Consider the following 11,083-nt stretch of genomic DNA (forward strand, 5'->3'; position numbering starts at 1 on the left):
CTGAGCTTCTTCCTTGTGGAAAAGCAACCCAGTGGGGCACTGAAAGGAAGATGCTTTGCTTTGGTTAGCCTGCCTGCATAGGTAAATTCCAAAGATGAGGAGGTCTGGTGGAGGGGAGCAAGTGGTGATGCCTGTGCAAGGACAAGGCAGCCACTTCACATGTACAACGGAGACAGACCCCATGTCCTGATGCCGTGAGATCTGCCACAGAGGTGGCTTGTGTCCTGGGGGACACACAGCAGAGCACATTGATCAGGTGGAGAAAGTGGCTCAGAGTCTGTTTGGGGACAGGCATGGAGCAACAGATCACAGTCTGCAATCCATGTTCTGGCTGAGAGCATGGAGAGGGGGAGAGAAGACAATGAGGGTTGAATGGGACCTGAAGAGGACACTAGGGAAGGAGACTCAGGCTGGGGGTAGCTTGGCATGGGAATGGGAGGGAACTGCTCTGCAGCAGTTTCAGCCAAGAGCAGAGAGGAACCACACAGGCTCTTCGTGCTGCCCGAGGTCATTCTATACAACAAACAGGGCTCTGGCAGCAAGATGAAAGCCAGGCAGGCTGAAGCAGGAGGCGATGTGGGGCACGCTCCTGCCATGCACACCGTGCTGCTGCCTCTGCCCCTCGGCTGGCTGGCTTTGGTTTGTGTAACCCTTCCCGATCGCTCCTTCCCCTGGGCCAAGGGAGGTTGCTTTCTAGCTCCACAGCGAAGGGAACAGCCTGACGGGCATTTCCAGAGGGATGCATCCAGCCACAGCCTCAGAGACAGCTCAGCAACAGCTCTCGCCCTGCTGCCATCCCTGGGGAGCTGCTCCGGGGAGAGCTGTCACCCCAGGAGACAGCACAGCCACCCGGCTATCAAGGCAGACAAATACCAAATCCCGGTGGGAGCCTGCAGGGCCCCTGGCCAGGGAAGGAGACACGGTTAGATCACGGCTGCTTCTTGCAGGGAGCAACTGGTGGGTGAAGCCTGGAGCTCCCACGCAGGAACAGCAACCCCGCACCTTGGCCTCACCACACAGCTACTGCCTGCACAGCAGGACAGCTCCAGCTCCCTCCCTCTGGGACCTGGGGAGCCACACCACACAGGAGCAGGGTCAGTGTAGACATTAACAGGCTTTGTACACGGTGATGGGCCCAGCAGGGAGCAGGAAGGGCCAGCTGCTCCCTAGGGGAAGGGGAGCCAAGGGGAGCCCAGCAGAGATGTCATTCCAGAGCCCACCCAGGAGCAAGGGACTAGGCTGCTGCAGACACAGCTACAACATGGGTCTGACATTCATCTAGAAAACAGAGCGAGACACAGCTACACCACATGTCTGAGGGTCCTTCCAGGAGCCAAGTGATCCATCCAGGATCAGGGCCGGAAGGCTGGAGCCAGGCACTCTTACAGCATCACTCACGAGCGGAGTGAAGCTCCAAGGCTGAGGTTCAGTGGGGCTCCTCTCCTGGAGTGTTAGAGGTCAGGGAAGCTGGTCGAGGCCACAGAGGGCTGTTGGTCCTTCAGGCCTGATCCAAGCTGCATTGTAATGCTCAGCAAACAGAAATGACCCAGCGAGTGCAGCTGCTGTAGCAGCTAAGTGTTGCCTGCCTTGGTGGCAGCAGCAAGGGCAGAAGGGGAGTGCCATCCTGCATGATGCCCTCTCCTGAGGTGCCAGGGCAGCATGTGGGGCTGGAGCTTCCTCCCCAGTGTGGCTAAGCTGAGCTGTGGCTGGTGGCTGTGGGTTATGCCATGGGTGGGCAGGCTGCATCCCCAGGAGAGATGCACAGGGGATAACACACTGCACTGGGGCTTTACACACCAAACTCAAACTCCATTTAAAAAAAACCCCCAACCTCCCAGAGAAGAGTTATTTTCTCTTTTTGTTATTATTTTGAGGCTGTAAATTATTGAAAGGCTTATCATTGCTCTCCCAAATCGCTCTCAGGCAGGCGAAAGACAGGTCTAAATTTGATAGCGCTTTGCAGCCAAACAAGAGGGGTGCGTTTCGCTCACGGTTTGCCCTTGGCTCCCTGTAGCCATGTCTTAAACATCAGACTGCTGGGTCTGATTAGCAGCGTCTCCTCGGGGGCAGAGGAGGCCCTGGAAGAGCCGGAGGTGTTGCAGGTCAAGATTAAAGCGCTCTGCATGCCATTAACTGTCAAAACCGTAACTAGCGTAAATCGGTGCAATTAGATGGCTCACAGGTTACGGGAGGAAGGCTGCGGCTCTCTGTGCCGCACGCTGTGCGCTGCAAGCTCACCGCCTTGACATGAAAGGGATGTGATTAAAAGGCAGCGTTGGGGGCTGAGACATGGCGAGGAGCTCAGCAGGCAGGGTGAAGTCCACGGCTTCTTCTCGGGTTGGATATACCAGGGCCCGGGAAGGAGCGCGAAGCCTGAGCGGGGCCGGCTCGGCTTGTAAGGCTGTAACGCCATCTTGTGAGGAGAGGCGGGAAGCGGCATTGCGGGGCCCCTGGGCAGCCGGCTGGGAAGCCAGAGGCACTCCAGTTTAACGGGTCAGGAGCGAAGAGAACGTTAGACTCCCGTACGAAAGGGCCTATTCGTGCTTTGAGAGAGTGGAAACGATCCATCCCGCTCACACTTCTCTCTCTAGTTTACTTACCTGGCTAAGAAATCCCTTCTGCCCAGAGCTGGGACCCCCAGTACATGAAAGATGTGGGGCTGTTGGAGAGGGTTCAGAGGAGCCATGAAGATGCTCAGGGGGCTGGAGCAGCTCCCCTACAGAGAGAGGCTGAGGGAGCTGGGCTGGTTCAGCCCAGAGAAGAGAAGGCTGTGGGAGGACCTCATTGCACCTTCCAGTCTCTGAAGGGAGCAGAGGAACAGGAGGGGAATCAGCTTGTTAAAGGGCAGAGAATTGAAGGACAAGGGGGATGGAGTGAAGCTGAAGGAGGGAAGGGGTGAGATTAAATATTAGGGAGAAGTTCTTTACAGAGAGTGGTGAGGGGCTGGAACAGGCTGCCCAGAGAGGGGGTGGGTGCCCCATCCCTGGGGGTGTTCAAGGCCAGGTTGGATGGGGCCCTGGGTAACCTTGTGTAGCTCCAGGCCTGGAGGTTGGTGGCCCTGCCTGTGGCAGGGGGTTGGAGCTCTGTGATCCTTGGGGTCCCTTCCAACCCAGACCATTCCATGATTCTAGTATTCTTCTCAGCTGAAGAACCTTGTGCCTCCCTTTGGATGGTGAGGGCTGATTTTCCTGTTCAGCATGGAAGGACGCAGTGCTGCCTGAGTGATGAGCTGCAGTGGAAGGACCTCTAGTCCTGAGTGCCACATCCAAGCAGTAAAGGTACTTTTCTTGACGGACTGAAGCTGGAGAGTTCAGCAAGATCCACTTTGCTGCAAGCATCTGCTCCGACCTCACTGCTGAGATGCACATGTAGGGGCAGCTACACTTTCCCCGGTCTCCATCAGATGCTTTAACGCTGGCTCAGTGCTCAGTGGGCAGGCAGGGAGGTGTAGGTGTGACCTCTCTCACGTGCAGCTGTTCAAAGGAACTTTTTCATCGAGGGTTTGTGGTCCAGTGACACATTTCAAACACCTGGGGTGGGATCCCTCCCCCACGGTCCTCTTCTAGCTTAAGCTCTCAGAGTTCCTGGATGCCATGGAGACTCAGCTGGAGCTGTCTCTTGCCTCAGGCAATCATCTGCTCCCATCCCTGTCTCCTTCAAATGCTTCTTACTCTTGTTTTTGGCCCAAGGCAGGCAGCTATTCTTCTTGGATGCAGAGGTAATCACACAGGCCATGATGTGTGGGGTGCTCCTCCTGAGGCAGCCTGCCGTTTTCTGGGAAATGCCAGGCTTGTACAGCACAGAACAGCCACAGCTGTGTGAGGGGACAGAGGCTGGTGCTGGGCAGCAGGAGGTGTTAGATGTTTCCCATTTGGTGGTAAAACTAGGGAAGGACAGCAGTTTCCTGGCTGTGCTCTGGCACAGAAGATCCAAGGCTGACAAAAAGCCACTATGGCAAAGGGACAGTGAATAGCAAACATAGAGGGCTCTTCGTGATTTTGTTCCTGGAGGTCCCACTGCCTGTGGCTGAGGGCATGTGCCCGCAGATGGGGATGGATGAGGAGCTCTGCCGACGCCCAGAGCAGGCTGCCCACGTGATGGCTCCAGGTTGGAAGCTGTATAACTCGTTAGCGCAGCGTGGGGTTCAAATTAATATGCCTTGCCTTTTATAATGAGACGCTTTCAGCAGGGCCAGGGAGGTACTTCAGCAGCTTTCTGAATGCCAAGTACCAGAACTCAACGACTTGCCATGCCAGGACCAGCCTCTCACTTCACAGCACGGATTTCCCTGCGTTCCCACGCAGCCTTCTCCTTTAGTAACCGGGCTTGGAGCTTCAGGTTAGCTTACATGGTGAGGGGGGCTCAGACAGATGTTTTCATGTTACTTGTGAACTGTGGATAAAAGGTGTCACACCGGGTGAAACACAACAGCCCTGCCATGGGTATCAAGTAGAAGCCTCTTCTGCCCCAGCTTCTAGGCAAACATGCTCGCTCCATCGGCTGCATCCCTGCGAGGGGATGAGAAAAGGCTGCTGAGACAGGATAAGCCCAGCGATGCCGTGTTTGGAGTCCATGCTGAAGCAGCCTGGCCAGATGCTGGGCTGCAGAGCTGAGCACAACCATACTGTGGATTGGAAACAACACCTGACTGGGCACCAGGTTCTCCTGCCTGATCTCCTGCCTGCTTCCAGACAGGGTACAGGAGCTGCCTGCAGCAGCACCCCAGCAGTATCCATAGCACTGGCTGCACTGCCTGAGAACCATTTTCATGGTGGTTCCACCTGCTTAGCTGTGATAACCTTCCTCCTCTCCTAGGCCATAGCTGATGTCAGCAAACATCACGTTGTTCTTTGATCCCAAGATCCCTACTTGGCCTGTTGTTCATCTCCGCTCAGTGGAAGCTAAGTACATCCTCCTTTCGCCTGCGAGTGCCGTCTGGGGGACTGAAGGGACTGAAATGCTTTCTTTCAAGCCAGATTAGAGACATAAATTACCACAAAACACAAGCACAGCTCGTCAGAAGAGCTCCTCTAGTCTAGACACAGCCTCCCTTGAACTCCCTGCATCCCAGCGCAGCCCTGCAGTTTGTGTTCAAAGCAACACCACAGGCTCCAGAAGCTGGTTTAACCCCTGTCGAGTAAATGCTGTTACAGAATAAAGGAGGGATCATATCCGAGAGATTTAGTTCCTATAAATTAGCAGGATGGGTTAAATCAGGGCACAAACCACTCTCTGCTGGTGCAACTCATCTGCCCAAGGGACTTGCAATAGCGCGGAGCTGTAATGCTTTAACATGCGTGTACTACAAGCCTGGTATGGGTCAGACTGACGTCTGGAGCACCTGCAGCAGCAGGAGATACGCTTTACTGCTACTTGTGCCCCGGGACTTGCTCCCTGCCCCGGCTCCTCGCTCCCTGCCCCGGGTGAGCGGCCCTTCTCCAGCCCTGGCGCCGCAGGCTCGGTACCGCGATTCTCCCGCGCGGGTCGGGCCGCGGCTCAGCACCGCCTGTGCCGCATGGACAGTCCCTGCAGCCATGAAGGGGCAGTGCTGCGGGAGGGGGGAGAAGATTCAATGCGTGGCCGCAAGAGAAGCGCTGCCAGCCCGCTTTCCCTCGGCCACGGCGTAGCGCTGGGCCGGGCGCTGGGCCCTGCGGAGAAACAGCTCCGTAGCCCCAGCTGCCCGCCACGGCGGGGCCCGGGGACGGCGACACACGCGGCTATTCCGCAAGCGCCCCATGAAGCCGCAGCAGCACCGCCTCTGGCCCACACCGCGCCCGCTGCTTCCCCTCCTCCTGCACACAGCTTCGCCCACCGCGACCGGACCAGACCGTCGCCGGCCCGCCCCCAGCCCGCCCCGAGGGGAGCGGCCGGGGCGGCGCCTGTGGAACCACCCCGGCGGCGCGGCGGGGTGCGGTCTCTTGCGTAGTTCGCTGCCATGAGGAGCTGCAACTGTGCTGGGCCGGGCCGGCCGCCATGAGGTGAGGTGAAGTCAGGTGAGGTGAGGGTGCTGGGCCACCTGTTCCCTTTCTGCCCCGCCGCCATGAGGTGAGGGCCCCGGGCCGCTTCCCCCGCCGCCATGAGGTGAGGCCCCGGGCGGCCTCTCTCCCTTCTCCGCCGCCATGAGGTGAGGGGTCCTGGGCCACTTCCCCCCCTTCATCCCCAGCGCCATGAGGTGAGGGCGCCGAGGCTCCGGGCCGCCGTGAGGTGCGGAGCACCTGGGGTGCCTCTTCGGTCCCCGGGGCTCTGGAAATTAAAAGCGCCGCGTGAAATGTGCCCCCTTTTGTTTTATTTAACCGTTATTAACGGCCGAAGGGGGGTCCTGCCCGGCCGCCCGCGCTGGCTGATGACCTCGGAGAGTAATTCGTTCAGGCTGTGCTGCTCAGAAGAAATTTCTCAGGATATTATTCGGTTTGATACTTTTTTTTATCCCTTCTGCAAGCCAGATCCCAGCTGTTTAATTTTATTAATACAGATTTAATTAATTGAATATTTGAAGTGATGTTTCTCTTGTGCTCTCTTCAGGGTTTCCAGATGATAGATGGCTTAAGCATATGTGAAGGGATGGCCGTAACTCGGAGGTCTCTGGTGGCCAAGAGCCGTCTGGAAGGCACAGCCCTCAGGTTGTACCCTCTGGTCCTCGCCAGTGGCTTCATCCGTGAAAATTCCCGAGTTTTCCAGTATATGGAAGCAGCCAAATGAGGCATCTTCCAGAGGAGATGGCCGCCCCAGTGGTGTTTCCCATAGATGCAAAGGAATAACCCATGTGTGAGGCATGGGGAACACTCTGGAGCCTTCTGAGCTGTGGGCAAGCTCCCTGCGAGCCAAGGTGAGATGGGCACTGCACAGTACCCCGGCTTGTGAACAGGCTGCTGTGCCAGCCTCTGGTGAAAACAGTAACCTGGTTTGCCTAGCAGTGCTCCCCATTGCTGGAGGGAGCCCTGATGGGGTGTGAGACCGGTGTCACCAGAGGGATGTACTTTAAGGCCTCTACTTCCTTCTCTTCCTTTAAAAGCTCAATTTGGAGCTCCGTTTCATCCAGTGGTAGTCAGCTAGCCATCGCTGCTCAGTGCCTGTGATAGTGTTATGCTGCTGGGAGAGAAATGTGCTGCCGAGTTGCACCTGGCACCACCAGTGCTGTCCTGGCATTCGGTGGTGCCAGGGTTTGGCAGCATTCTGCATGCTTGAGAGTGGAGTAACTCCTTCTCTGTGGAGTTAATCCTAGACTGGATGCAGACAACACCCTGAGGAAAGAAATATAACAAAAATCTATTGCAGACATTGATTTACTACTGCATCTTTTGTGTAAAAATTAAGATCAGTGTTAAGGGTTGAATTTGGGGGTCTTTAGAGACACACCTGTGAACTGTTCTGGTATGTTCTTTTCATTACAGGTAAACGGCTTGTGCTGTGCTGTGTGGGGGGGGCTTGCTGGAGCAGCAGCTGTCGGAAGGAAAGGAAGAAGCCATTGGTGCTGCGTCAGGCAGCCCAGTTCGAAAGTGACTGAGAAGATGGAAAATGGGGCTCCTGGAGGAGTACTTGTGTTCAGGATGTAGTACCTTGAAACATCAAAGGTGGTTGGGGGCAAGGTATAACAAGAATTACATACACAAATTGTTAGTTCCTTCTTGTTTAAAAACTATTTTTTCCTGTGACCTCTATTTATTAAACTTCTTTAAATTTGCAAACTTACTCATATTTAAACTTGCTCATTTTGTTTTCATTCTGGTATAAGTCTGTGGACATGGCTGGATTTGAAAGTTGCATTGAGATCCTAGCTGGGAGACAAGAGGCAGGAGTGTAGTGCTGGGTGCCTGGTTCTCCCCTGCTGCCACAAATACACACTCTCTCCTCTGTAGTGTCTGCTGCAAGGGCAGATTGGTAACAAGGCCTCCTTTCCTCTGGCAGCTGAAAGGAGATGCTGTGCTTACAGTGTTCATAAAGGCAATGGGGTCTGGCATTCCTGTTTGTGCTGCTTGCACAGCCTGTACGAGTTCACAAGGTCCCTTCCCGTGCTTCAGTGCCTGTCTCAGAGAGCTTTGGCTCTTTACCTCCCTTCCCTGGGTGGGTTAGAGAGGTGCCCAGTGTGTAAAATACATAGAAACTGGTGGGGAAGGGACAGCAAAAATGCTGTTTCAACTGAAAAGTGAGTGTGGTTGTCGGGAGGGGAGCGTGTAGTTCCAAACTTAGGGCACTGGTCTTCAGTTACGTTACAATAAGCTGCTGTTGCACTGTGCTGTCTCGCACAGCGAGCTGAGGAGCAGCTGCACACTGTGCTGGCTGTGGCTGTGGAATGACCACTGACATTGTGCCTGGAGTTCCTAACTGAGGCTGCTGGTAAAGCAACAGGCATCAGGTTAGTCCCCAGTACAGAGGGTTTATGTCAAATAGGTGCTTCTGTCATGCAGTTAGTAGGAACGATGGACAGTGCAGCATTTTTTCAGGGCTCTCCTGATTTTAGAATCACAGAATGGTTTGGGCTGGAAAGGACCTTAAAGATCATCAAGTCCCAGCTCCCTGCCATAGAGAGATGATCTTTAAGCCTCTCACCAGACCAGGCTGCTCAAGGCCCCATCCAACCTGGCCTTGAACACCTCCAGGGAGGGGGCAGCCACTGCCTTCCTGGGCAGCCTGGGCTGGGGCCTCACCCCCCTCAGAGAGAAGAATTTCTTACTAGTACCAAATCTAAATCCTGCCCCCCACCCCCCCCTCCCAATTTAAGCCCATTCCCCCTTCTCCTATCACTCCAGGCCCTTCTAAACAGTCCCTCCACAGCTTTCTTGTAGCTCCTTCAGGGACTGGAAGGTGCTGTAAGATCTCCCTGCAGCCTTCTCTAGGCTGAACCAGCCCAACTCTCTCTGCCTGTCTTCATAGTAGAGGTGCTTCAGCCCCCTGATCATCTTTGTGGCTGCCTCTGGACCTGTTCCAGCAAGTCCACATCCTTCTTAGGTTGGGGACTCCAGAACTGGACACAGTACTCCAGGTGGGGTCTCACAAAAGCAGAGCAGAGAGACAGAATCACCTCCCTTGGCCCGTTCTTGCAAGGGCCCTGAGGCTGCTAGCTTCCTTGTTGGCCCTTCTGCCATCTGAGCGCTAGCCTCTGAATGTGCATTTGTTACACTCTAAGGAAATAGTTGTCAAAGTAGTCAATGTCAATGAAATAAAGTTCCTTAGTTAAAGTCTGTGATGTACATGAATAATTTTCCTTCTTCTATCAAAGCTAACAACTGGGTTTCCAGTGGATTTATGTTGAACACAGCAATCGTACTCCCCAGGAGGGGAGCGGTATGTGCCCTGTGGCTGGCTGCACGCTGCCCTCAGGGTGGCTGAGCTGCTGCCAAGAAGCTGAGCTTGCTGTGGCAGGGGTCTCTGCTTCCAGACCAGGTCTCTCTGAAATTCCTAAAAAATTAATATAGTGTCAGTTTCGGTTGGAAAAGACCTTTAAGATCATAGAGTCCAGCCATCCCCACCCCTACTAGGTCCAGCACTAGACCATGTCACCAAGCTCGACACTACTCTTCTTGTAAACCCCTCCAGGGATGGTGACTCAGCCGCCTCCATGGGCAGCCTGTGCCAGTATATGACAGCCCTTTCAGTAGAGAAGTTTTTCCTAATATCCAACCTAAACTTCCCCTGCTGCAACTTCTGACCATTTCCCCATGTCCTGTCACTGGCTACCAGGGAGAAGAGACTGACCCCCACCTCACTACCAACACCTTTCGGGTAGTTGTAGAGAGCAATGAGGTCTCCCCTCAGCCTCCTCCAGACTAAGCAGTCCCAGTTCCCTCAGCTGCTCCTCGCAAGATTTGTGCTCCAGCCCCTTCACCAGCTTTGTGGCCCTTCTCTGGACATGCTCAAGCATCTCAATGTCCTTGTAGTGAGGGGCCCAAAACTGAACACAGCACTCAAAGTGTGGCCTCACCAGCACTGAGCGCAGGGGAAGGATCACCTCCCTGCTCCTGCCTGTGTCTGATGCAGGCCTGATACTCTGCCAGCCATGTAAGTGTGCCACACAGACAATAAACAGAGGCTGACTGGCTTGTTTCCTTGAAAAAGGCGTCTCTGCAAACTCCAGTCGTTTCCAAGCCTCACAGGCCTGGCAGTGCTGAGGCAAAGGAGGCAGCAGAGCAGGATGGAGGAAGTCTGCTGGGGTAACATGGCGCTTATCCCTTCAGAGCACTCAGGAAGGGCTGCAGGGCTCTGCTCAGTCCCTGCCTTACCAGGGTGCTCTTCTGAGGCACCACAACTCTCCAGGCAAGCAGTCGGTAGTGCTTTTTTCCCCCCAAATCCACCAGGCTTTGCGCACACACTTGGAAAAGAAAAAAAAACCCATGGATGTTGGAAACGTTCGCCAGTGATCAGCACAGGTACAGGCTCAGGGAAGTGCAGCCAGCGGCCGCGTTGGCAGGGTAGTGACGCTCAGAGCTGCGTGGCTCCTTCTGCAGCACAAATGCAATCAATAAAGGTCAAAATGGTTCACCTGGCCGCCGGTTTGGTGCCTTGACTGGAGGACAGCAAAGGAAATTGAGAGCGAGCCCATGTAGTCTCAGAGGAACAAACTGCTGGCGTTGAAATAAAGGCAGGGAGCTGGAGCAAGACCCGCTTTTGTACTCAGGAAATGCTAACGTGATTTATGATTCTGTTTATTAGCAACCATATATTTTGCAATCTATATACAGCTTCTGCTGGGCAGAAGTGGCTGGATTGCTCTACCTTCTATCAAGGCACTTTGCCTTTAGTGCTCTGCAGCACTGGAGCACGGAAGTATTGTTAACTGAGATTTATGTGTTTGCTTTTGAGCGCTTAATTGTTTTTATATCCTGAGCTCGTTAAGTGAGCTGCATTTCTGGGTTGTTCTCTGAGCACTTTTGTATTATTTCAACACATATTTTGTACCAATCCTGTTCCTTTTCCAAGCATTATTGTTCCATTGTGCTCTCCGGCCACACATAGAGAAGAAAAACCAGCTGTGATGAATCCAAAATGCAGATTTCTCCCTTTCCCCTGGAGACAGAGTTGAGCTGCACCCCCCTCGCCTTGGTAGAGCTGCTGGAGCACAGCTGCTTCCGAGGCAACGGAGAGACCG

The 11,083-nt window shown here is 54.5% G+C and overlaps 1 long non-coding RNA gene across 2 annotated transcripts; it reads left to right on the top strand.

Annotated features, from left to right (window-relative positions):
- Positions 1-5,940: 5,940 nt before the first annotated feature.
- LOC311195137 lies at positions 5,941-7,689 on the top strand. Of its 2 annotated transcripts, none has more exons than XR_014617483.1 (3): positions 5,941-5,978; positions 6,523-6,826; positions 7,392-7,689. It is a non-coding gene; the product is annotated as an uncharacterized lncRNA (long non-coding RNA). The 2 variants fall into 2 exon arrangements; XR_014617484.1 differs by lacking the exon at positions 5,941-5,978 and adding an exon at positions 6,364-6,408.
- Positions 7,690-11,083: the final 3,394 nt, after the last annotated feature.

Source organism: Gallinula chloropus (genome assembly GCF_964237585.1).
Source record: "Gallinula chloropus genome assembly, chromosome: 10".
Lineage (NCBI taxonomy): Eukaryota > Metazoa > Chordata > Aves > Gruiformes > Rallidae > Gallinula > Gallinula chloropus.